This window comes from Haliotis rubra, unplaced genomic scaffold, assembly GCF_003918875.1.
Source record: "Haliotis rubra isolate DU_JTF1 unplaced genomic scaffold, ASM391887v1 Scf38, whole genome shotgun sequence".
NCBI classification, from domain to species: Eukaryota; Metazoa; Mollusca; class Gastropoda; order Lepetellida; family Haliotidae; genus Haliotis; species Haliotis rubra.
The window spans coordinates 615,590-641,392 of NW_025767057.1; positions in this window are offsets into that span (position 1 = coordinate 615,590).

Genomic DNA, 25,803 nt, shown 5'->3' on the forward strand with positions numbered 1-25,803 from the left:
AACTCAACGGCTGCCTCCGTCTATTGACATCAAATATAATATTGGTTACTTGGAGTTCCAAAGAAGCGCTGAAAATATCGAATCGTGGCCAGGAAAAAAGGAATCCCGTCTGATCAGGAATTCACCAAACGCTGGGTTAAAGACATTAATCATGAAATTCAAATATACCCACGAAACAGCTGATACAATACAGTGAAGTGCGAGGGCAAATCATTTTAATAAAACTACGCGTTCAAACCCACCGACTATTTTCATACAAAACTTGCCATCCACGATCGATACGCCACAGAAGAAAAGAGTAAAGCTAACGAGCAAAAGAACTGAAACGCGGATGGCCTTCCCTGCGTGGGGTTAAAAAATAAATTCAATGTCGAATAAGGATGAAACGCAGGTTTTGTTTTTGTGCACATGTGGCCCCATATATCCAACAGTCTTCCATTGCTGTTCCTCAACATTACTACCTTGTTCATTCTCCTTGTATTTTTAAAGTTTTTCTACTTCAGAAAACAGAAGTGCTTGGATGGAAAATATGTTACATGTTTACTCAAGGAAGGGTAGTGTTTTCATGAAAATGTCAAAGAAAATAAGGTTTATTGACGTCGACACTTCCTGGTTGACACTAATGGATGAACACACATAAGTATAAATGTAACAAGTCATGCAGAGGGAATAATTTCCCAGGAGAGAGTTTAATACTTCATGAACTCAGAACAATTCAACATTGAGCATATAACACGAAGATAAAGGGATCATTTGTCATCTGATTCTCTGTCCAAAGATTCTGTTATAGCAAATGATACGTGTGCTTATGAAAGATGCTTACATCATGTCTGTGTATCATCAAAAACAGTTAACCTGTACCCAGTGCGATGATAATGTGAGTGAGTGAGTTTTGTTGTACGTCACTTTTAGCAATATTCCAGCAATATCTCTGCGGGGGACACCAGAAATGGGCCTTTCACATTGTACCGATGTGTGGTGACGAGCGAACGCTTTAACCACTAGGCTACCCCACCTCCAGCAATGATGAACCTTGCCATCTGGTGGTATCAGTGTTTTATTTTGCGTGACACATACATGAGATAAAATGTCTGATCTGTTCAGGCGCCAAAACTAACACAGCATCCTTATCTAATTGTTTTCTAAGGCTGACTCATTTTACCGCAATGCATACATTTGTATAATATACAAATATTAAATATTGGTGTCGTAGTGACTAAAGCGCACTTGTCCCGTGACAAGGCGAAATATTATCACCATGATGTGTCTCAGTAATGCAAGTGACAAAACCATTTCCATAATCTAAAGCTATCTCTGTCCACAATTGGTGCTCATGGCGATCCAGTGTTTTAAACCCAAATTGTACCTAGATGTTATCAATGAAGAAGCCATACCATACTTTTTTCGTTTTCTCAGTTAACTTTACATGACATGTATGTATTTTTGCAAATTTTCTTGAACCTCTGAGGACATGTATATAACTGATTTTTGGTAACTGCCTTGTCCCTGTGGATCAAGGGAATACAGTTTGTTGTTTGGGATAAACTTAGAAATGCAAATGTTGTCTCAGAAGTGAACTTGTTACTTTCCTAGATTGCAAATTTTTCAACAACATTCTGAGAACTTTCGAAAATCCACATAGTAATTATTATTTTTCATCTTTCAGACAGGGACTCAGTGGTGCATTTGCTGGAATAAGCTGCATATCTCTCTGTATATATTTACCCTTTGTGGAGTATTGCAAATCACGATAAAAGAGGAATGGACATGTCATTAGGTTTTAGAGTTGATATCACTTATGCATGGTTGGCTAGATGTCTTCATTAGTGAACATATGGCACTTACACTTACATGATTGTACCTTCGAGTCAAGAATCACCTGAGCACTTTTTCAGGTTCTCATCACCATACGTGTTCACGAGGGCTTCACTATATTGGTAAACATATCGGACCTGCATGACTTCCAGCTGTCCTCACACATTACGCAGATACCCCTTGACAGAACGTGAAAACCTCAACACAGCGTTAGGCCAAACACGCTGACTATATTTACTGACGCAGTAATCGCGAATTGGGGAGAGTATACATCACTCTTTCTGTTCCACGCGGTATGTGGCATGCGTCAAGATCCTAACATGTGTTACTAGAAGCTTGCCTAAAATCACTCAGAAATGTGATACCTCTTCAATCAGGTTCAGCTTTGGTATAGTTGAACACATAATATATGCTCGAATGTGGTAATGTCAAGCGAGCTTCCTAGTGATAGCCTACTGGTTAAAGCGTTCGAATACCCGGGTTGATTCCCCACATGGGTACAATGTATCAAGCCCATTTCTGGTGTTGCCCGCGGTGATATTGCTGGAATATTACTAAAAGCGGCGTATAACCATACTCACTCACTCATGTTGTCGGGGGTGATTTCCATGTATTATGACGTTTGGAACGTCCTCCACGTTTCGTGCTGCCTGTTTTGCTTCCTACTTCTTATATTGTCTCGTAGGCTTGTGCGGTACGTTGTCCACGTCATATATTGCCTAGTTTGTCTCACACATATTAGGTGGCAAGTTCGTTCTCTACATTTTCGGTTGTCCACGTTATGGGGTCTCCACCTAATGGATAGGACAAGTGTGGTATATGAGACAGCGTTATGTGGTCTCCACCTATTGGATAGGGCAAGTATGGTATGTGAGACCACGTTATGGGATGTCCACCTAATGGATAGGGCAAGTATGGTATGTGAGACCACGTTATGGGATCTCCACCTAATAGATAGAGTATGTTAGAGCCACGATGTGTGGTCTCCACCTAATAGATAGGGTAAGTGTGGTATGTGAGGCCACGTTATGGGGCCTCCACCTAATGGATAGGGCAAGTATGGTATGTGAGACCACGTCATCTGGTCGCAACCTATTGGATAGGGCACGTGTGGTGTGTGAGACCACATTATGTTGTCTCCACCTATTGGATAGGGCACGTGTGGTATGTGAGGCCACGATATGTGGTCTCCACCTAATGGATACGGCAAGAGTGGTATGTGAGGCCACGATATGTGGTCTCCACCTAATGGATATGGCAGGTGTGGTATGTGAGACCACGTTATGGGCTCTCAACCTAATGGATACGGCAAGTATGGTATGTGAGACAACGCCATCTGGTCTCCACCTATTGGATAGGGCAAGTGTGGTATGTGAGACCACGATATGTGGTCTCCACCTAATGGATAGGGCACGTGTGGTATGTGAGGCCACGATATGTGGTCTCCACCTAATGGATAGGGCAGGTGTGGTATGTGAGACCACGTTATGGGCTCTCAACCTAATTGATAGGGCAAGTATGGTATGTGAGACCACCTCATGTGGTTTCCACCTCATGGATAGGGCAAGTTTGGTATGTGAGGCCACGTTATGTTGTCTCCACCAAATGGATAGGGCAAGTGTGGTATGTGAGACCACGTCATGTGGTCTCCACCTAATGGATAGGGCAGGTGTGGTATGTGAGACCACGTTGTCTGGTCTCCACCTAATGGATAGGGTATGTGAGGCCACGATATGTGGTATCAACCTTATGGATAGGGCAAGTGTTGTATGTGAGACCACGTTATATGGTCTCCACCTAATAGATAGGGTAAGTGTGGTATGTGAGGCCACGTTATGTTGTCTCCACCTAATGGATAGGGCAAGTATGGTATGTGAGAACACGTCGTGTAGTCTCCACCTAATGGATAGGGCACGTGTGGTATGTGAGAACACGTCGTGTAGTCTCCACCTAATGGATAGGGCACGTGTGGTATGTGACGCCACGTTATGTGGTCTCCAACTATTGTATAGAGCACGTGTGGTATGTGAGGCCACGATATGTGGTCTCCGCCTAATGGATAGGGCACGTGTGGTATGTGAGGCCACCATATGTGGTCTCCACCTAATGGATAGGGCACGTGTGGTATGTGAGACCACGTCATCTGGTCTCCACCTATTGGATAGGGCACGTGTGGTATGTGAGACCACGTCATGTGGTCTCCACCTAATGGATAGGGCACGTGTGGTATGTGAGGCCACGATATGTGGTCTCCACCTAATGGATAGGGCACGTGTGGTATGTGAGACCACGTTATGGGGTCTCCACCTAATGGATAGGGCAAATATGGATGTGAAACCACGTTATGTGGTCTCTACCTAATGGATAGGGCGTGTTTCCGGAGACAACAAGAACGGTGGTTCGATCCCCTGGCTGTGAGTAACCAAACGTCATTGAAAGATCTACTTTTTGTTCGGCTGGTATCATAAAAATACAAGGACTGCCATGCTCACGGTTAGTAGATATTATCTGAGTTCTGTTAAATTGCAGACTGGTATCTTAGGGACGGAATAGTGGTATGACCCCGGCATTATTCCATATTGTCTAGTACAAGCAGCCGCATCAACACTCAACAACAAGTGTAAAAACCTTGAGCGCGACTTTAAATCCCATTTCACTTCACCAAAATTCAACAATACTCACTCTGCTCTCCAGAACCCCAAACTTCCTGATTACTTTTTTAACCAAAGATAATATCTATTATAGTACTGTCGGAAAAACTGTTTTTAGGCTGTTACGCTGTATCCCTAAAATTTACACAATTGCACATAGCATATGTCGAAATAACCCACTTCGGCCTAACTGGGCGTTCAGTGGGATGCGTAATACGATATCCAGAAAAGCATGTTTACTCGTAAAATCGGGCAAAACTTAGAAAAAATACGAATAGCTGCTGCAAACAATAGATCAGACTATAGATGGCAATTAGGTCGCTCAGCCAGGTATGACGACGGACCGTCGACTCACCTGGCATGAAATGCATGTGCTGCCTACAGGCACAAGGGGTCATCTCAAAGATATTTTGTGCTTTTTCATGTGTGTTGACTATGTCTCATCTACTGATTAACATCTTACGTGTCTTTCTTTCATAAAGTTTATGTTGAGATATGTAAGAGAGCATGATACCCGAAAACCATAGAAACGCATCGTAGTATATAGGTGGCATGACCACCCGAAGATCGACAGGGCTGGATATTATTTGTAAATTGTTATGACGTGCCGTGTACCTCCCCAGTATAATTGCCCTAAAGGATTATCTTATCTTAGCTGATATCTCTATCCCCAAGCCCGACCCCAGGTTTTGCTTTTGAGGCGACCCCTCCTATCTGTTTCTTTTTATAGTGACAGTGAGACTGCATGGTAGCTACATCCTTAATAGTTTCGGCATAAAAGTTATTATTTTTTACGTCAGCTATCGTTTTTAATGAATCTACGTCTAATTTCAAATTGGGCATTTAAAAAAGTGTCCTTTGTAAAACAATATCGTCGCACACTAATTTGCATAAAGCCATCGTCTGTTCCAAATGAGTCTTTTTGGACTTAGAAAAAAACCGCATTGCTCATTTCTGCACTAATTTCCCCTCAGTAAAGTCCTTTTTCTCCGTTTCCTATCTCTTTACCACTGAGACTGTAGTTAGGCCGAACTTAGTTTAACAGATATTTCACACTTTCACATATCAACTACATAAATTGTAGATATAAATGAGAAAATACATTTTTTTTCTATTTCCGACAGTACTATAGTTTCTACATCGTCTTATCAAATTCCTTTGGCTTTCCCCTTTAACGTGACAGAAGAAATATTCTAGAAATATATTGTGTCAAACATATATTATCATTTCTGTTGTTATTCATTGTGTAACAATGTTCCAGTTGTGATATATTGTACGTAGATATAATCGCTGCTTTTGTATCATATTACCGTTAAATTTGTACTTTACTTTGTAATGTCACCGTACTGCCTTTGTATTGATTTATGAATTTAGTTAATATTAGAATCCAATTGTTATTTGCAATCACAATGCTTTGTTGATTGTTGATTTCACACCCAGTTCTGTTATGGACTGATTCCCCGTTATCGTTCAAGTTCAACTTGGGAATCGACGCGAAACGCTATCCAACATTTACTCATTGATAACTGTGCCATATGCACTATGCACGGTCGGGCATGTATGCATGTCATATATGAAGCAACTTGGCATGCATGAATGGATTTTACATTAACAACATTAGGGGGGAAATAAAGTTTTTGTCGAAAATCATTTCCTTCAGATCCAAATACCGCAAGAAAGTGACGACTTCTCGCACATCTTTGCTCCGCTTTTAATGTGACTTTCAGTTAACTTGCTTGTAAGGTCAGATCTTTTGTCACGTTCAGTGGGGAGTTCAGGCAAAGACTAATTAATCTGCACTGAATGTGTAATTCTAATTACCATGCTTATATTACATGCCACTTAACAGCAAGGGGAAATCATTTCTGCCTCGATAACTTCAATTTCAACCGACTCTATTTTCGTCAGATGTTCGCCCCAGCCCTGATCATGAAACACCATCTCGTGAACTAGATATTCCTAGTAAGATCAGCCTTAATACCGACCGTGGCACCATCAGGAACAGCTGACTGAGGTATATGGTTGACATCCTGTCTGTCCGGCAACCTAGCTCTCTTCACTAATGACATGTACAGAACTTGGGGAATGAACTGGACAGACATTGACCATTCAGTGGATGGTCTCCAAGAAGTCGTTATTGGGATGCAGGTGCGTATCTCATCCGGGTACAGGAGCATGGACGCGACCTATTTAATTCGCTTTTCGGGACTATTGCAACACAAATCTCGTCCGAAAACTGGTGAATGCCACACAATGCCACGGCGCTGTGCAAGACCAGGAGCCAGACTGTAAGATAAATTCAAAACCGTTATATGATCATAGCTTACTTGACCCACAGTGTTGAGGTTCAGTTGGTTCCCTGCAACCTGTGTTTCTTGGCTGAGTACACTTAGTGGATCGAGCGATCAACCTTGACTGGTTATACATGGGTTGGGATTCATAGCATTTTGAGTCTCTGAAATATCTGATCCAGACTCGAATATCATTTGGCGTTCAACAACAGTAATCACCTTTGTTATTGCATGTTTCTGTGTGGTGAATAACTTGATTATATACTGAAAGGCAAAAGAAACGTTGTAATATTGGAAATGGCATTTAAGTATCAATGGAGTATTTGAACTTATCTTTATAAAAATATACACCGGAAATCAAGTTGGAGGAAAACATCAATCATGGTCCATATAGCCTGTATTGCCCAATAAAGTATTGTTTGAGATTGATGTTTGAAATTTGTTTGTTTGCGGAAAGGGAAGAGTTCGCACAAAAACAACATTGAAATTGAGATGCACGTGCATCATGCATGCATTCAGGCTTGAATGGTAATCGTTCACTTGTTTTCTGAACACAGCACCTATGGCTAGGTTAACGAGAGATCAACGACAACAAGCCGTTAGACGTCTAGACGCTGGTCAACGTGCTCATTGCTAATGACTTCAATTGCAGCGTACGAACGATAGAGCGTCTTAGATAGCGATACAACGCCACCAACAGCACTGACGACCGTCCACAACACGTCGCCAGGACCGACATATCGTCCTTCAACACCTCTCGTTAACATAGCCATAGCTGCTGTGTTCCGAAAACAAGTGAACGATTGCCATTCAAGCCGGCAATGTATGCCTGAATGCATGCATGATGCACGTGTATGTTTAAGAAAAAAAGGTTCAAATACTCCATTGATACTTAAATGCCATTTCAATTATTGCGACGTTTCTTTTGCTTTTCAGTATAATTCTTTTATTAATCTGAGAAAACATTTTTCCATATGTTTTACAGAATTCGAAAACGGTCACTGTGAAAATAGTTTTGATGCCCGAATGAGAGTTACAGATTATTTGAAGAATAACTGAAAAATGAATACCGATACACAAAAATGATCTGTTTGTTAATTTGCCCTGCGTTCTCAGCAAATAACACATGCGGCTGGAAGTGTGTGGTGAGATGTAACAAACATGCTTGTAAACATTTCTTGTTCAGCTCACCCTGTCCGCATCTTTCAATCAAACGTATGTTTTTTTGTATACACAAAAACTGAGAGGTTTACCTGAAGAGCTCATGTAATGTATACTTAACTTCATGTGCTACAACCTATCATAGACCTGTTTTCCACCTGCAGTGATTGGTTCGCACTTTTTATCAAAACAAAGTTGAAATTAATCATAAATAAGAAATTGGATCACGATAAATATAGTAAGATGGTTATCAGTTAGCGCGTATAGGGCAGCATGGAAAATACATGATAAATGACAGGTGAAAAGATTTTGATTTTACCCGCTGCTGTCGGATCTAAAATATATTGAACATTCATTTCGTCGTCCGTAAATAACAAACAAAAAAACTTGAGGAATTATAAAATGCTAGATACGAGCGCGTCTGTTTCAGGTACTTCATATCATACTTATCCTTGACATATCCTCTTCATCCATCGTTTTCATTCCGCTTTGCAAGGAGTTCTATAAAGTGGGTAGGTGTTACAATATTTCAAAAATAGAATCTAGTGTTTATCAGTTTAGGGAAAACTGCGATCATGGGTGTGGTGGAGTCAAACCTTGAAACTATAATCAGATGGAAGCGGTATTCGAACCCACTTTCAGTGGGGGTAATTTTGTACTTCCCATTGAATGGATTATCCGTCTGACCTTAGGAGTGTCACTATACCAGTGTGTAACGGCTGGATGAAATACTACTAATAATTGCCGTGGTATATAACAATGACTAATACCATATGTTTATTCCGTAATGAAACTACATATAAGAAAGATAACCGAATACGAACAAAATGCATTACCTGCTCCTACAGATTGAACAAAACAACAGATTGGCCAAGGTCTTTGGGTGATATTCAGAAGTTATATGTGCAATTGACCGTGTACGATACTACATCTCTCAGGTACGATACTACATCATTTTCAGTGTGATATGTTGACTCGATTCATCAGATGAATTCGTGCGACTAAATTACTGTACTGTAAATTTACGGTGTAAACGAAACATTGAAATGAGGAGTTATATATTTGCATAAGTGCGATACGGTTTTTTTCACCAACATCCAACCTCCATCAGGACGATCTGTAGATAATCGAGTCAAGTCAGAGTTGGTACACCAGGGAGGAGCGATGTCTACCTGATCGCTTTAGGCGATTCAGTTGCCTCCAAAGACAATAAGTTGTCAGGGACCTTTGCTATTGACTGTATTCCATCCGTAATGAGTCCCTCTTTGGGTCGTGATATTATACAGTACAACAAGAACTGACGAGACAAACTACCTCATCCATCATTTCCGAGTATATTTGAAGCAATAATTGCGTTGATTTATTACAGCAGCTTTGGCCTTTATATATATTTCACAACTTCTAACGTACAATCGATCACTATCTTCAAACGACGATTTCAACGATCGGCATATGATGCTTGCTAAAAAACTGTTTGATCAGTGTAAGAATCTTGATGACCTTAAAGAAGTTTTCAAAATGTTAGATGCTAGTCATGTTGAGGACTTTTAAATTTTATACATCATTCTTGAAAATATTATCCAATGAAAGTCCCTGTTTGACTTGTACCATATGCTGTCATGTTGTGTTGGAGATAAATAATTACCTTGCCTTGGCAAGTGTTTATGACGGGTGCCACCGATGATGCATGATACGCTCGCCATTTTACGAGCACCTATTTCATCACTACTTAATAGTGATTCATGTTTACGTTCTCCTCGGATTTGTGCAATGGGCTCTGTTTTCACTGGAGGTTCAATAGGTTTGAGGAAATAGTTTTTGTCGCGGTTATTTTACAACCTTTGCACTGTGAAAACTAATCATTTTATGCCAGCGGTTCGGCCATTTTCACGTGTCTATGTTTTTCAATCAACGTCTTAATACCTGTGTAGCCAGACAAAGCTATACGAATGACTCAGTATCCCTTCTAATTTGAGCTGTTATTGACCTAAAGGAAGTCTCAGGCCCATGGTTCACAGCTATTAGTCTACAGTAAACTGATTGAATGTCCGTCGAGACAAATGTCTATTATGTAGGCTTGATGTAGAGAGTTTATCCCAACACGTATAAACTAATGATATCTAAAGTTAACACAAGTGGGCGAAACCTGGAGTCCGCAAGAAAAAATCGTTATGTATAAACAACACACCCACATCCATGTTGATATGTGTGTTATAGCTATCATTCAAGATGGCCCCTGCTATCATCAGGTCCGACTAAACAATAATAATCCGTAAATTGTTGTGCAAGGATCCTCTCATTTGTAGAGAGCATCAACATGTATATATACACACAGTCAGTTTACACAGAAATCCAGAAAATGTGTGCAATGTTTTGATGAACAGAGAGTTTTTACATAGTGCAGATGATATATCAAGCGATGTTTTGTCCTTGTCTATATCTTTTAACTGTAATACATGCATCGAGTAAGTTAATGAAGCTGTTAAGGACAAACCCACTTTAATTACGTAAAGGGGCAGTGGAGCAGCCTAGTGGTTCAAGCGTTTGCTCGTCACGCCGAAGACCCAGGTTCGATTCCCCACATGGGTACAACGTGTGGAGCCCATTCCTAGTACCCCCCGCCGTGATAATGCCGTAATATTGCTAAAAGTGGCGTAAAGATAAATTCACTCACTCATTTAATTACGTAAACAAAACACATACATGCTAATAAAATATACATTTATTTACATACATTCTGTAGATACCAGCCTTCTGTTGAATGTGCATGAAACTCACCCTTGTGTGTTGTACATGTGTTATGTTTCAAGAATGAAGTATGCTCTTCACCAACGCAACGAAATACAAGTATGGGCAAAACCCCACTTTTCGCGATGTCCGGGGTTTTTTTTGTACTCTGCTAAGGTCAATCCATGCGTGAGTCAAATACACTGGATTGCTTCTTTGCACAATGATACATGTTTGCGCATTTCATAATGAAAGTAGAAGATCTTCAACGATGACAATGGATCTGACAAATATGCAGCGTTTAATGTTGCCAAGGAGTGGAGCATGTCAATGAAGGCTGGTACTAGTAATGCTTGTCACGGATTCATATCCTGTGTGAAGAGAAACGCGGGTAATAAGCTCATGCCAGTCACAAAGGTGTATTCGGAAATCCTGAAGTGCATGTGTGTCATCCTGTGTAGTGTTCCCTTGTTTGGCAGTAAGCTTTCGGGGTGATAAGGCAAGGAGTAATGGTTTACGTGGCAGTTAAGTCAGCTTTTGCGTATATAGGCAAGGCATTCATGCGTACCTGTCACCAAGCAGCAATAACATGTTCAGCTTAAATAACATCAATCTCAGCCGGATTGGCTTACGACAGATCTACGAAACTGCGCCGATAGCTACAAAACACCTCGGGAAAGTAGTATTAAAGCGCTTTGGCTTTGGTTATTGAGATCAGCCAGTATTACTGACCGTTACCGTCAAGAACAGCTGGTGTAAGGAAAGTACTCGGACCTGATCCCCTCTGCCTGACTAGCTACGTCTCTTGACATAAAGCATTAGAAAACTCTCGCAATCAGCTTAAAGGTTGACATAGACCTTTCAGCAGCCGGTTTAAAGCGGGAGGTTCTGGAATAAACTAAACACACGTTACCCTCCCCGCGCGCAGCAACATCACAATACAGGGATGGGCTGCCTTGATGGTGGCGTCCACCGTCGTGAGTTAATACAATAGTCTCGGTGTGTTGGACCTTTCTGTGACTTTCTTGACAGTTGTAACACTGTTTAGATCAGACAAGAGTCCATGAAAGTGAGGTAATGCATTGATTCAAAATCCTTGAACCTAAGTTGGATCGAGTTGCCAGCTAGTGGTGACTTTAGGGATGAGGCTAGCTGCTTGTATTCTTTCATAGGACGTTGCTCGTTCTGTCAGTCGCTGCGCTATTCGATGTTTCTGTTTCTATCCTGTCTATCAATATGTAACTGATGCGTATACTGAAAAGAAAGTCGATACACTTTGTTCAATAAAAGTCTTTTCAAGTTTATACTTTTGTCATCGTTTGGACAATCTAAAACCATTCGGAGCGTTCTTTGACAATACGTTTATTGAACGGTTCACCGTGGAAACGTTCGTAAGAAGTGCCTTTAAGTGTGTGGTGCAGAGGTAACAGACTGGCATGTTTGTAAACATTTCGTGTTGAGGATGTGAATCCAAATACCAAACATGTGCATGTTTGTTCGCTATAGAGATGTGGCTCTGACAGAGAGACAACGCAATATGATGTTTTACAACCAGTCAGAGAAATGTTGCTTAGAACTACTTAGTACCAAAATAACGAAGACACAGATACGAAATTTCATCACAAAAAGAAGGATTCACTTAGTTAGTGCTTTGAGGGCAATCTGCAATATAAACATAATACATGACATTAATGACAGGTGAAGCAATATATGATTCAATTTGGGTTTCCAACGTAAAATCATCAGACCTAATTGACAAATGAAACATGTTTTGCTCATGAAATGGATACATCAAGAATTGTTTCAACAGCGCAACTGTTTCTAGTAGCATGTTTGTTCCATACCTTCATTCGACATATACCGCTGGGGGTAGCCTAGTGGTTAAAGCGTTCGCTCGCCACGCCGAAGGCCCGGGTTTGATTTCCCACATGGGTACATTGTGTGAGTCCATTTTTGTATTCACCCGCGGTGATATTGCTGGAATACTGCTAAAACACACTCAATCACTCATTCGACATATACGAGAAATGTCAGAAACAGTCAAACTTTCAAGTTTGTGTGAAGATCTAACTATGTAACAGATGAGGTGGTTTTACTTGACGCAATGTATGGAATACTGTAAGGGACATAGCAATGTCTATATCACTGCCAGGTCATATAGATACATCAGCAATATCTACTGTGTATATTTCCGTGCTAGAAGTGAATGTGTGTGTATGTTTCAGGCAAAAAGTTAATACCTGTGTAGCCAGTTCATACACTGCCTATATTTCTGTGTTAGAAGTACAAAGCAGCCAGTATCGCTTCTAATATAAGGTGATATGAAACCTACCATAACGCGATTCACAGCTAGTAGTCTACAGCAAACTGTGTGAAGGTACATCCAGACAAATATATATGGAGGCCTGATATGGTAAGGTTATACCAGTGCGTGTAAACTGATAATATAAGTTAACACACGCTGGTGTAACCTGGTATCCGTACAACAGGAAAATCGTTCATATACAAACAAACACAGCCCCAACCGCTTACGTTATGGTGGTGTATCCAGTGCGTTTTATTAAACGATCAGCACACTACATGTATTATGTACACTGAGTAACTTAGATTTTACAGAAATGTCGAAAACGTTCCCATGGTGAAATGTATGTAGAGAGTATATGTCCTATGTAGAGCATACTTTGTCCGTGTATGTGTAGTGTAAACTTAAACAGTTTATCGAGAACGTTAATGAAGCTGTTAGAGGATGTGCCGAATCTACACAGGCGAACGAAATATATTTACAATGAAAGGATGAGCGCTCTACATACTTTAGAGAGCAGACGATCAAATACCTCCTCAAACTCACAAATGGTGCATTGTGGGAACATGTCATATACATATATGTGTGGAATTCTGCATCCTCCTGCGTGTAGGCCTAGTAGCTCATTTAGTTCATCCATACTGCCTGAGGTGAAGCAGACGCCGCGCTCCAGATAGAAGGTGGTGGTGGTGGTGGTGGTGGAATTGGGTTTAACGACGTGCTTGAGAATATTTCGCTCATATGACGACGTGCATGCGTGTGTGTATGTGCGGCTGCTTGTACTAGCCCAGACTTAAGCTGGTTTTATAGTGCAAGCCCACTGAGATACCATGCCGCAGTGAAGCATGACTATCCCACTCAGGCATATTATACTGACTTCGAGCCGACCAGTCCTTGTTGTACCCATTAATGCCGAGCGCCAGGCAGGGACCAACAAGTACCATATTTTAACGTCTTTTGGTATGACGCGGTCGGGGATCGAACCCGCGACCTTCCGCTCTCTGGGCGGACGCTCTAACCACTACACCACGAAGGTGGTCCCAGATAGAAGGGGCGGTGGGGTAACCTGGTGGTTACATCGTTCGCTCGTCACCCGAAGACCCAGGTTCGATTTCCCATATGGGTACAATGTATGAAGCCCATTTCTTGTGTCCCCCGCCGTGATATTGCTGGGATATTGCTAAAAGTGGCCTAAAACTGAACTCACTCATCCACTCACTCCAATTATAGGACCTGTGCTGGCTATCCTCTACTGCAAATGACTGGCTATCCTCTACTGAGACATAACAACGTAGACAAATGTTAAATCGCAGAGGGCACGCACCTCAGTGTTTTTACGGCAGTAATGTCCTTTGATCTGTCCATGACGTTGTATACGTTACTGCGATTCTAACAAGTAGTATGACTCTGACGCCACCATCTGACAGACAATCAGTTTGACGTTACTTTTATGGGATCGTTCCTGTAAACAAACAGGTCTATAAGGATGTCAATGGGGAACCAATCCCGCCATCTGGATGTTTTCTGTACTGTGGCCAATGTCGAATAGTCTACCCGATAACCCCCCAAAAATCACTACCCCTATGCAGATGGTTAGCGTTTCGATTGGCTGTTCGTCTCGATCTGTTGAGACTGTCCAAAACTAGCCTTTTCGATCTAATGTATCAAGACAGGGGTCGGTCGTGGACGTCGTTTGGTGGAATCTGTTCCATTATCTGCTTATTACAGTCTGTGATGCATTGTGTGCCGGCTTGGTCACAAGATGACTTGAACCAATCTACAACGTGCCTACAGCTATGACCTGTTTGTCATGTTCCGCACGTAGAATTGTAAATTGGAGATCAATCAAAGATCGAATGGCACAGAATGTGAGCAAACAGATGTGGGAGTCACTAATCTCGGCTGCATTCCGTAAAGGAACTTCTACATCTTGCGACTTTTAGTTGTTTATACAGTATATATTTTAAACATGTCTATGTAAGTACTAATAAGTATTATTCTACACATTTTAGCTTTAACGGCCATAAAGCATTCAAATCGTCGGTTCAGATGAGAGGAGGGGTGACTGTGATTTGATAACCTCTGTTTGACGAATTTCCATAAAATAATTTCCAAATTTAACATAGAATACACGATATACAGTGGGATGCAACATATATTGTGTGTGTCATTGAGCATTTGCCTCACTCAGTAAAGGCATCCCATTTGCCTTGATGGATGCTGGGTATGTCAATCACTGGATTATCTCGGGAGGTCTCAGTTATTTTCAGACAGGCTCATACAGCTGGAATATTGCGGTTCCCAGTGTTATAAAAACACATTGTCAACAATGTTAAGAACGTGTTGAAGTATTGTGATGTAATTCATAGGCTATGGTGTCGCTTCGTTATTAACACTATTTCCAATGACGGTTTCTGTCAACCTTAATATGATTTGGAAAATGCTTGAAAACTAATTTGGCCGCTCCTTCTCCCGGACAAGTACATGTTCCTATGTTCCGTGGTCAGTATATAAGCGAGACGTACACATAAACTTGATACGAAAAGAATACCTGAACTTTATCAATTCATTTTTTTTGTCAATGTCACTTTGGCAAAAAAACAGGACATGGCACTCAGGAATCAAGAGCTTCATCACATTAAGATATTGAGAGTATCTCTCACGACATGAAGGACAGAAGCATATTTGACAAGGCATCCAAATAATGTCAATAACCCCTCAAGGCATTAGCGCAAACCATGAGATTCTGGGTCCCTCTTGTATAGAACATTTACATATGATTTCTCCCGAGATGCTCCAGGTCGATGATTAAATGATTTTTTGCAGATTATATTTATTAAATGTATGAGCCCCAGGCAAATCTGCGGTGGAACATACGAGGAACCTGTGCAGTTTCTTCTGCAAAAATGAACACATTCACATTTTGATTAAAAGATTTCATGAAATTGTGCAATATTCATATTTAACTTTCAAGTAGGTTTTGCTGGGCCTTGGTCGATTTGATTGCTTGACCACACATACTCTTTGTTGAAGTTCTTACTTTCGAATGTAAAAGACGACAGGGTTTTAGTACACACAAATCCATTTAGACTGGATTTTTTAATGGGGAAACACCGCATCACAGCGATTCCTACTTGGAAGGATTTAATACACATGCACTTACATAATTCCGTGACCATGATGCGTTCATAGGAATGTTTCTCAGTGTTAGTGACATAACTGTACCCGAGATAAAATCGCGTACCACCAAAGTCTTATTCCTTTACAATATATTGTACAACGTCAGTTCAAAAGAATACCCAATAATGACTTTCCTCAGAAAATGTGTGAAGGAAAAAATAGCTGTAACAACTGCATGATAAAAAGCACTGTAAAAGGTGGTGGCTCCAGATGGCCGCGAAAGGGACAAAACTATTGCATGAGTGATGTAAAAACATTAGATTTTTCAATTTGCGACATGTGCGTTCCTTCAGATGTAATAAAATCCAAGTATTTTAAAGAACACGCTGTAGCTATAAAGCACGAAGTACTGATATCAGCTACCGTCTTCAAGTGATTCTCAGCTAGCCTTTTGCTTTTTTTAGGTTTTGACTTCTGACATGACTTAAACGGATGTTGAATTTTAAGACGAAATAACAGACAATACATGAGCAAGAACACATTTTACTTTTACTTTCACTTTACACACCGTGTTTCTGTAGGTTCTTGACGTCAAATTCTCATTCATACGAATAAATGTGCTTATAACTTTCATTATGGAAGGGTTTTTTTCAATCATTTCTTAATTTATGCATGAATATCGATGTCAAGAAAGCTCCAGATTATACCTTGTCCTTTCTTAAATGACCCGTGAAGATCCCGGTTAGATTGGTCTTCAGTAACCCATGCATGTCGTAAGGGGCGACTAACGGGATCGGGTGGTCAGACTCGCTGACTTTGTTGACATATGTCATCGTATCCCGATTGTGTAGATCGATGGTCATGCTGTTGACCACTGGATTGTCTGATCACGACCGCTGGCATATAGATGGAATATTGCTGAGTGCGACCGTAAACATCAAACAGCCAACAACCAAAACCCTCCTTTCTTAAACATATTGAAGTTCGGTTGGAAAAGGTTCCAAACACCTAAGGATGCGACTAATATAAGTAAGTCGTCTTTTTAGGCACAGAGATTTGGTGGATTTTCTGTCATTTAACCCCTGCGACGTTGTTTGCTGTTCATACTAACGATCACTACACAACCCGCTCCACTTAAAGCTGTACAGTTGTGGAGAGTAGGGTTAAACAAACACACCTTACATAACCGTATGTGTAAGTGCACAGCACTGACAGGGACGCGCTCTTAGCAATGCGTTGTGAGCACACAAGTGTTTGTAAACATTTAATGTGCAGGATAGAAACTTACATCTTGCTTCCTATCAAACATGCTCGTTAGATTTCCAGTAAAGACGTCAGATCTTACGAAAGTTTGGCACGGTCACATGGCTTTGATTTCACGGCGGTTAAAGCCACGTGACAGACAGCCATTTAGGAGGGTACACTCAGTACGTTTATGCACATCAAAATATGATATCGCGCCAAAATCTATCAAAACAGAAATAAAACAGTTTTTCCATTTGTGTATGTCAAAAGAAGAAATTTCTACAACATGTCATGGGCAGGTGTTGTGAGAAGAATCGCAATGAGTTTTCGGAGGTACAGTTTCAATGTAATGGTAAGAGTTAAAGTAATATGCCTCTATCTTAAGACATGGTGCGGTGGGAAAACTGTATTTTGTGGTGCTTTAAGAGGAGAGTGAAAATGAAGCATGTCGACTGACGTTGAAAAACTCAGCAATATTCCAGCTATATGGCAGCGGTCTGTAAATAATCGAGTCTGGACCAGACAATCCAGTGATCAACAACATGAGCATCGATCTGCGCAACTGGGAACCGATGACATGTGTCAACTGAGCTTGACCACCCGATCCCGTTAGTCGCCTCTTACGACAAGCTATTCAGGGCTGAAGCCTGCCTGATAACTTCGAGAGTGTAATTATGTTTTCATTCTAACATTAGTTGAAATATTGACGTATGCAGTTTGATTTCGTAGTTTCATTCACAACTGTGTTCCAAATAGTGATCCATGTGGTGCAGTAAATCTGCGCAACGTTGATCTTGCAGACTCCACTGGGTTCAGTATTTGTCTTCTCCAATATACACAATTCATTACTAGTTATTGCTCTGCGGTGTGTACAAGTTATATACAGTTTAGGGGCGCTTGAAGGATCCTCATGAGTGTACTAGCAGATATCAGGTATTGATTTTCAATTTCAAGTTGAGTTTTGCCATTCCCAGCTACATTCACAAGGTAATCAAACACATGCCTTCAATTGCTAATAATTGTTTGACCTCTCAGAAAAATGAATAAGAAGGACTTGTTTACTTGTTATGTTTATAAGTATTTCAAATGAAACGTTTTGTTGCTATTCATTATATAAACCGATAAAGTGGGAACAACATTCTCTCTCTGATGTGTTATACATGCTGATATACATAGGGTTGATGGGGTTTTGTGTTTAGCTGAATAATAGATCTATATTACCTATAGGCGTAGAGCAATCGTTATGTCATTTCTATGATACCGAATGTCAGACAAACGTTGTGTGCAAATAGAGACTGTAATGAGGGGGCTGCAATTTGAAAAGACAAAAACCCTCTAAAACGACATACCGACGTGCCAATCTCATCGCCTGGACCCTTACCTTAAGATGTAAGATGCTGTTAACCAAATACGACTTCAAACAAATTGTAACATTTAGTGTTAAACAGGTTGCATTTAATTATCCGTGCGCTGAACGATTTATCCAAAATCCGATGCAGGAAAAGTGGGATATGAATTTGTTTTGAATGTAATTTTGGTTCAGATTATATCATGGGCGACTAAACATTCCACAAGCGCCTTCTGTGGCCGAGCCAACTTATTTAAACATCTTTCAAGTTTGTGTGGCGGGTTATTGGGAGTTTATGTGTTTCCGGTAGTAAACCTCTAAACAAATGTTTCCATTACAAATATTAACAGACTGCAGCAACTGCAGTGAAGTGCCTGTCGAGTCAGTTGTGCTACAGGACAATGTTTAACTCAGATGAATTGCTGACAATTAACATGGACTGGTGTAGTCGTCGTAAGAGCGTTGCGGAGAAGACGCGGTCGTTTCATTGCCTGCCGTGTGTTATAAAGGTCATTAGCGGAAGAGCGATGTGCTTTTGTGGACAATAATGAGCAACAATCATTGCCCGCCTCGAACAACATTGTCATGCTTGTGACTGTTGTAGTAAGGGCTCAGTGGTTTGTACGTGTGTGTGTTCGCGCGGGTGTGTGTGTGTGTGTGTGTGTGTGTGTGTGTGTGTGTTGGTGTTGGTTGGTTGACATCATCTTCAAAAAATGCTTACTCACATTGACATCATCAACAATTACGTTTCAGATTTGAAAACAGAACTGGACAGTTATTAACTATAATGGTTTACTTATCACAAGCCAAGAAGCAGTTTCATCCTCTGTAGATACTTTGTGTTCATACAAGGATATACACGTATAAGTATATTCTGAAACCGTGCGCTTCGCAGACATAACCTATTGTCTGCACATGCTTTACATAGCTTTGTTGGTTTACGGATGTACGGAGTTGTCACGTGGACTGAAAGGATATGGAGGATGTGATGTGGAAGTTTTGCTGTGTAACTTTGTACAAACCATTCATTTTAAAATGGCCTACATCGCTTTGTTTCTATTTCGGGTAGTACCTAATGTCTGTATGAACTGACTGACTGAGTTTGGTTTTACGCCGCTTTTAGCAATATTCCAGCAACATCACGGCGGGGGACACCAGAAATGGGCTTCACACATTGTACCCATGTGGGGATTCGGCGTGACGGTCTGTATGAAACGCATCACATTGCTACTGTACGTCTTTTTGCATAAAGAGGAAAAAAACTGGGTCGTGTTATAAGAACTGTTCGGAGAATAAATAGTTTCGGTATAAATGCTCCACATTGCCATCATTTTACACTGGGCAACAATCGCCTCTCCCTTGACTGGTGTAAATGTACATGCCAATATGTAATACGAACACGGAACATTATATTGTACGCGAGAATGCATTGAATGGCTTAGTTTAATACAGAGAGAAGATCGCGTGACATTGCTGCCCACTCATCAATACAATAACAACAAGGGAAGATAGCCTTGACAAAGCTAATAACTTTATTATGCCACGATACTTTTTCGTAGTTTTGTCCCTATCGTCTACAACGGTGCCAGTGCTCATTCACAGAAACAAAACATTCCACAATGCATAATTATTAAAAACGTCGCAGAAACCATCATTATCCTGGTGCGTAGGGTTGCATTTGGCAAGGTGGTTTGATAGTTTTACAATAATGAATGGAAAATATCATGGCAACTTATTGTACGCCAGTCTAGTGAGAAGCGTTGTGACTGATTTCGACAAGGCGTTATTTTTGTGAGGACAATTCAACAGTTCACATCACACCACACTATTTTCCAGACCTGGCATCAGGTGACTGACTATCTCCAAAACTAAAAACATTTAGCTTAGGTTAACAAACTTTCTGCTATATTGGAGGGTTGCTAAGTTGTCCATAACAGGGCATGAATTGCTGGCAGACCAGATGGAAATGTGCATACTAGAACTGCAACTGGGCATTGTTGAAGAAAACCTCATTTCTTGCAGACAGTTTCAACTAAGTCTATGCTACAATCAATACCTTGGCTGACTTGGTTGACATATGTCATCGTATCCCAATTGCGCAGATCAATGGTCATGCTGTTGATCACTGGATTGTCTTGGCCAGACTTGATTATTTACAGACAGCTGCCATATAGCTGGAATATTGCTGAGTGCGACGTTAAACACCAAACAACCAACAACCCTCCTTAAAACATGTTGAAGTTGGGAGTTCGGTTGGAATAGGTTCCAAACACCTAAGGATGCATCTAAATGAGATCACCGGCTTATACCTGGGATATTGCTGAGTGCGGTGTTAAACAACAACCAAACCAAACACTTGCTGATGTTACTGACGCAAATGTACAAATGCACACCAGTGTACATGTGGATGCAATGATCGAATTTCTGGACATCCACACAGTCTTTCCAAAGATATCAGATAAGGTTGTCTGTCGTATTTTGTGTTGAAACATAATATGATACATGTGGATGCCAATGTCACGACTGATGCAGATGGATCTCCCAACTGAAGTACATAACTGTGTATACAATTATCCCAAGTTTTACTGGAGGTAACACTGTTAATTACAAATCTGATATAAGTTTATACAGTATAGTTACATATGTTTGTCAGCCCTAACAGCTAATACGATTGCAATCAGTACGATAAACTGCAATTTCATGCACTAACATGTAATCGTGTGAATATTGTGTATCATGAAAATGATCCGAGATTTAACATAGTATCTACCATCTGTATCTGATTTCTCTGCCAGTCACGGTCACTTAACATTAAGTATATGCGACATATGTTACACCATGACACGGACATGTACATGTGCCGATCGTGCCGTCAAGCTGGTACTAGAGGGAACTGAGGGGATATCCAAACACTCAAAGGTCAGAGACACATTATTAGAAAAGAGTGGAAATTTACTGACGGCACATGTATAAGGTTACAGGTGATACGGTGTTAATGACAACAGACGTTTTCTAACACGTCTTCACTGTATCACGTTCGTATAATGGTGTGGAATTGTGTCTACCATATTAAGCTGATTTCTTCCATTAACGACTCCTCGATGACTTTCCAAGAGATATATTGGCGACATCGTGAGATGCACTTGTATATATTGCTTTGAAACTGAAACTTCCCATTAATGTGTATTCATAGACTTTATTTGTAAAGCAATATTGTATTCCAACAAACAGAAAATATATTTCGTTCCATACTTAGTTGAAATATATAAAGTGCTCATATTCATTAAAATTTTGGTAAATGAAGCAAATAAAGTCACCATTCTTCAGGTGTCTATGTCCAAAAGTGGTGGTTGTCCCAGTTTTATGCAAAACATCTAATGCTGAACTTGTTGTTTGTTGTTTTGCGCTGCAATCAACAATATTCCAGCTACGTGTCGGCGGTCTAAATAATCGGATCTGATAACGTGTTCGACATCATGGGCATCGATTTACAAAAGTGGGATACGATGGCATGCAGCAGCCAAGCATGACCATCCAATTTCGTCACTTGCCTCTCACAAGCATGGGTTGCTAAGTACCAGTTCTTATCTCATTGCAGTTGTTGGCGATCTATAGCCTGTTTTTATCTTGTATTGTCCTAATAGTGCTATTAGTTTTAACCTTCCACACTAGTTTTAAATCTAATTGTGATATTCTAGCTGTTTTACTGTCCTTCGATGACAGGTATTATAATATACACATATTCCATTTCAATGTAAAATGTTCTCGTCACGATATGGCTGAAGTATCGCCGATGTGACGTTAACTATTAACTCACTCACTCACTCTTATCTCATTGTCGTTCGTCTGGAAAGTATACCGAAAGTTAATTGATTTCGATTGCAATATTCTCCCTTAGATTTTGCCCACACTGGGAGTATTTAACCTCAAGTTATGGTTTCTGGCTACAGAACATATTCGTGAGCAACATAACCCAAATATTCCTCAAGACGGTACATGTGTGTATGTAAATGTATACCCACACCAACACGTATATGTCTGGAGCATATATCAGGTTATGATTACACAATGCCATTTAGAAAGTGGTCAAATGCAACATATGTTATATTTGGGATTACACTTTCTTAGTAAAGTACAAATTCTAGTACTTTTGGGTTTGAGTCCCGTCCGGGATTCGAACCCACTCCCACAGAGTCAGGCACCAAATTGTCAACACACAAAGTCAAATACCAGGTTCATTAACAGTTCGAATATTGGACACAGGTCATGGAGAGCCACTGAAAACGAGATAGAGTTTCATTTAGCTGGATATCATGACCAGCCTAAAAAGAAAAACTAACATGGTAGAAACACATCAAGCGGCCCCTCGCATTCGACACGATGATACATACGCCCGCGAGCACTTGAAGAAGTACACGTACCATTCGCAGAGGTCACATATAGCTCCAGATAATATGAACAGTGTACTTTATCCTAATGTACTTTTACTCGATGACGTAAATTTGGTATCATATTGCCCAAATGTCACTCACTGAAAGATCGACTTACTGTTGTTCTACAAAATGCCGACAAATAGAATTTACGATTCCAAATTTTGTGGAAATATATATTACCGTGTTTTGCAAAACCGCTACCAGTAGCAATTATTTCATACAACCTTTACAAAACATGTTAAATTTGCATGAGACGTAGACTGTAGATTGACGAAATAAGAAAGACCAATCAGAGTAACATACGAAAATGAAAGAATAATATTCCGGTCTAGTAACACCACCACCACAAAGGCCCCTAAAATCGGAAATAATAACATCAAAGCCCTTTCCATAATTGTAGGAAATTTCTGCTTAAACTAAAGCCCCCGATGGAGTAACACGAATATAAGGGTAACGCTATTTTTCAGGGCATTATCATTTGCAGAAGCCCAAGGGTTTTTCATTAACTGCCCGACGAAAGAGTTGAAAAGATCAAGGGCTTCTGCAAATGATAATGCCCTGAAAAATAGCGTTATCGTTATTTTAGCCAAAATGAATAGAACAATAAATATAATATAAACAAACAACGGTATCGGTTTTGAAGCATTTACTGCTAACAACAAACGACGGAGGTCACTGACCCACTTTTACAAATATGGAAACGTCATAGAACAAAACTGATGACGTCACTATTGACCTTTGCCGATACTACCAACCGCCATTTTTTTCAGTGCTCAACAACGTTAGACTTCCAGTCGATGTTATCATTGCTGCATGCTGTAACTTATGGTACAATTGTTGAGGTTGGCACCGGCAAGAAAATGCATATTGGCACCAGTACATGTGACGAATGTGAGTCAATATCGTCAATATTGAACCCAACTTCAAACGAGCCGTAGGTGATTGAACATCAAGAGCTGAGCTACTTATGACGTCACGTAACAACGGGCCTGAAAATGGCCCGTCGTCAAGCATTTGGGGGGCATTATCAAGTTACAGTTGTCCGCTCATTACTGATAACGTGCGGGCGTTTCAATGATAATTCTAATATCCAATTCAGCCAACATTCACAATAAACATGTGTTAATGAATCACTATCAAATTTGAGGGTGCAAAAAGGTAAGCGAATATTCCGATATGGCCTTCACGAACACTATACAGGTATGGCCAACAGGAGACACCTTTCTGACCTTGCCTAGGCAATCATTCACCTGACAAAAAGAGGGAATTGCATCTGTCAACATTTGGAAATGCCTTTCTCGGATGGATTTTGTAAGAAACAACTCATGGATACACTTTAGAATTGTATGATGCTGAACGAAATCTTGGTAGAAAGAAAATCCTGGACTGTGCATCGAATATTGCGAAATGTGGACACTAAGAACTGAATCTGCCCGAATGTTGCTCGACTGGCTGTTTAAAGGTTAAGCTGATCCAAATTGCTGTACAAACCCGTTGATAGTTTGCTGTCCCTCAGAATTTGATATAAACTTCATATCTTAAGAACAGGTAAAACGTCACCTCGACTTAGTTATAAAAAGTTTAAAGTTGTGGGAAGCAGTCTGTTCAAGAGCTATATAGCCCTATTCAAATAACTGACGAGGGTTGTTCTAGTCTCTGAGTATTGGTACAGATTTGTAACAGGCCAACATAGGTATTAACATGGAGGATTACGGCATATATTAGTACCAATCTATGGTTAGATCGATCCTACAGCGCCACAACAATATATGTTAACAGAGAGTAGTTGTTGCCACCCTGCCTACAGCTCGGCTTTCATGGGATAGATCAAGGACAGACTCTACGTCAGTGTAATGTCTGACTTGGGTATCCATTATGTTCTGCAAATAATGAATGAAATGCTCTTGAAAACCTATTTCATCACATATTAGATATTGTTCAGTAACACCTACGTGTAATCGTGGTGATGGATCATATCTTGATTCCCTGTGTAGAAAGGTCTTCATTATTGTCATAAAATAACGAACTCTGTGACTTTGTTTTATCACACGCTAGTCCGTTTCCACAACCCCGAAGCTCTGCCTTTAAGATAAAGTTGGAATGTATTTAAACCAAAGCAGAAAACATCCGTCCTATCTCAAATGGACGTACTTATAATAACATATAAATTATGTTAAATTGCGTTTTTATATAAAATCCAAAGTTAATCGTGCATGTTATCGTATTTAGCTGCTTTCACAGTGGGAACATATAGAAACATGAACGTTACCCAGTGAGAGTGCGTGGCGTATCTCTCAGAGTTCTTTTATTTCGGTTGGGCCGCTTTTTATGTTCTCATCATTTCCAGAGTCAAACGAAATGTTTATAATGTACGAATAAATGAATGTTTATATTTTATCCAGCGATATCGCGATGATACATTATAGTGAACATTTAGATCACATGAAAGAAGCGCAGCAAATGTGGTACAGCAGCAGCAGCAATAGGAGACTGAAGCTATTGCAAGTGAACGCTGTGGAAACCCTTATCTTCTGTGATGTCGGGGATAACACCCAAAATGTTCTGCTCGGAGGATTCGCGATTCTCGCCTCGCATGCACTGATCAAGATGCAAATTATCACACAGGTTTTCATCGGGTTACTGTTGGGACACCTCTGAACACTAAATCATTTGGACGTTTGACACTATCTGGAGCGTTCCCTTCACATGT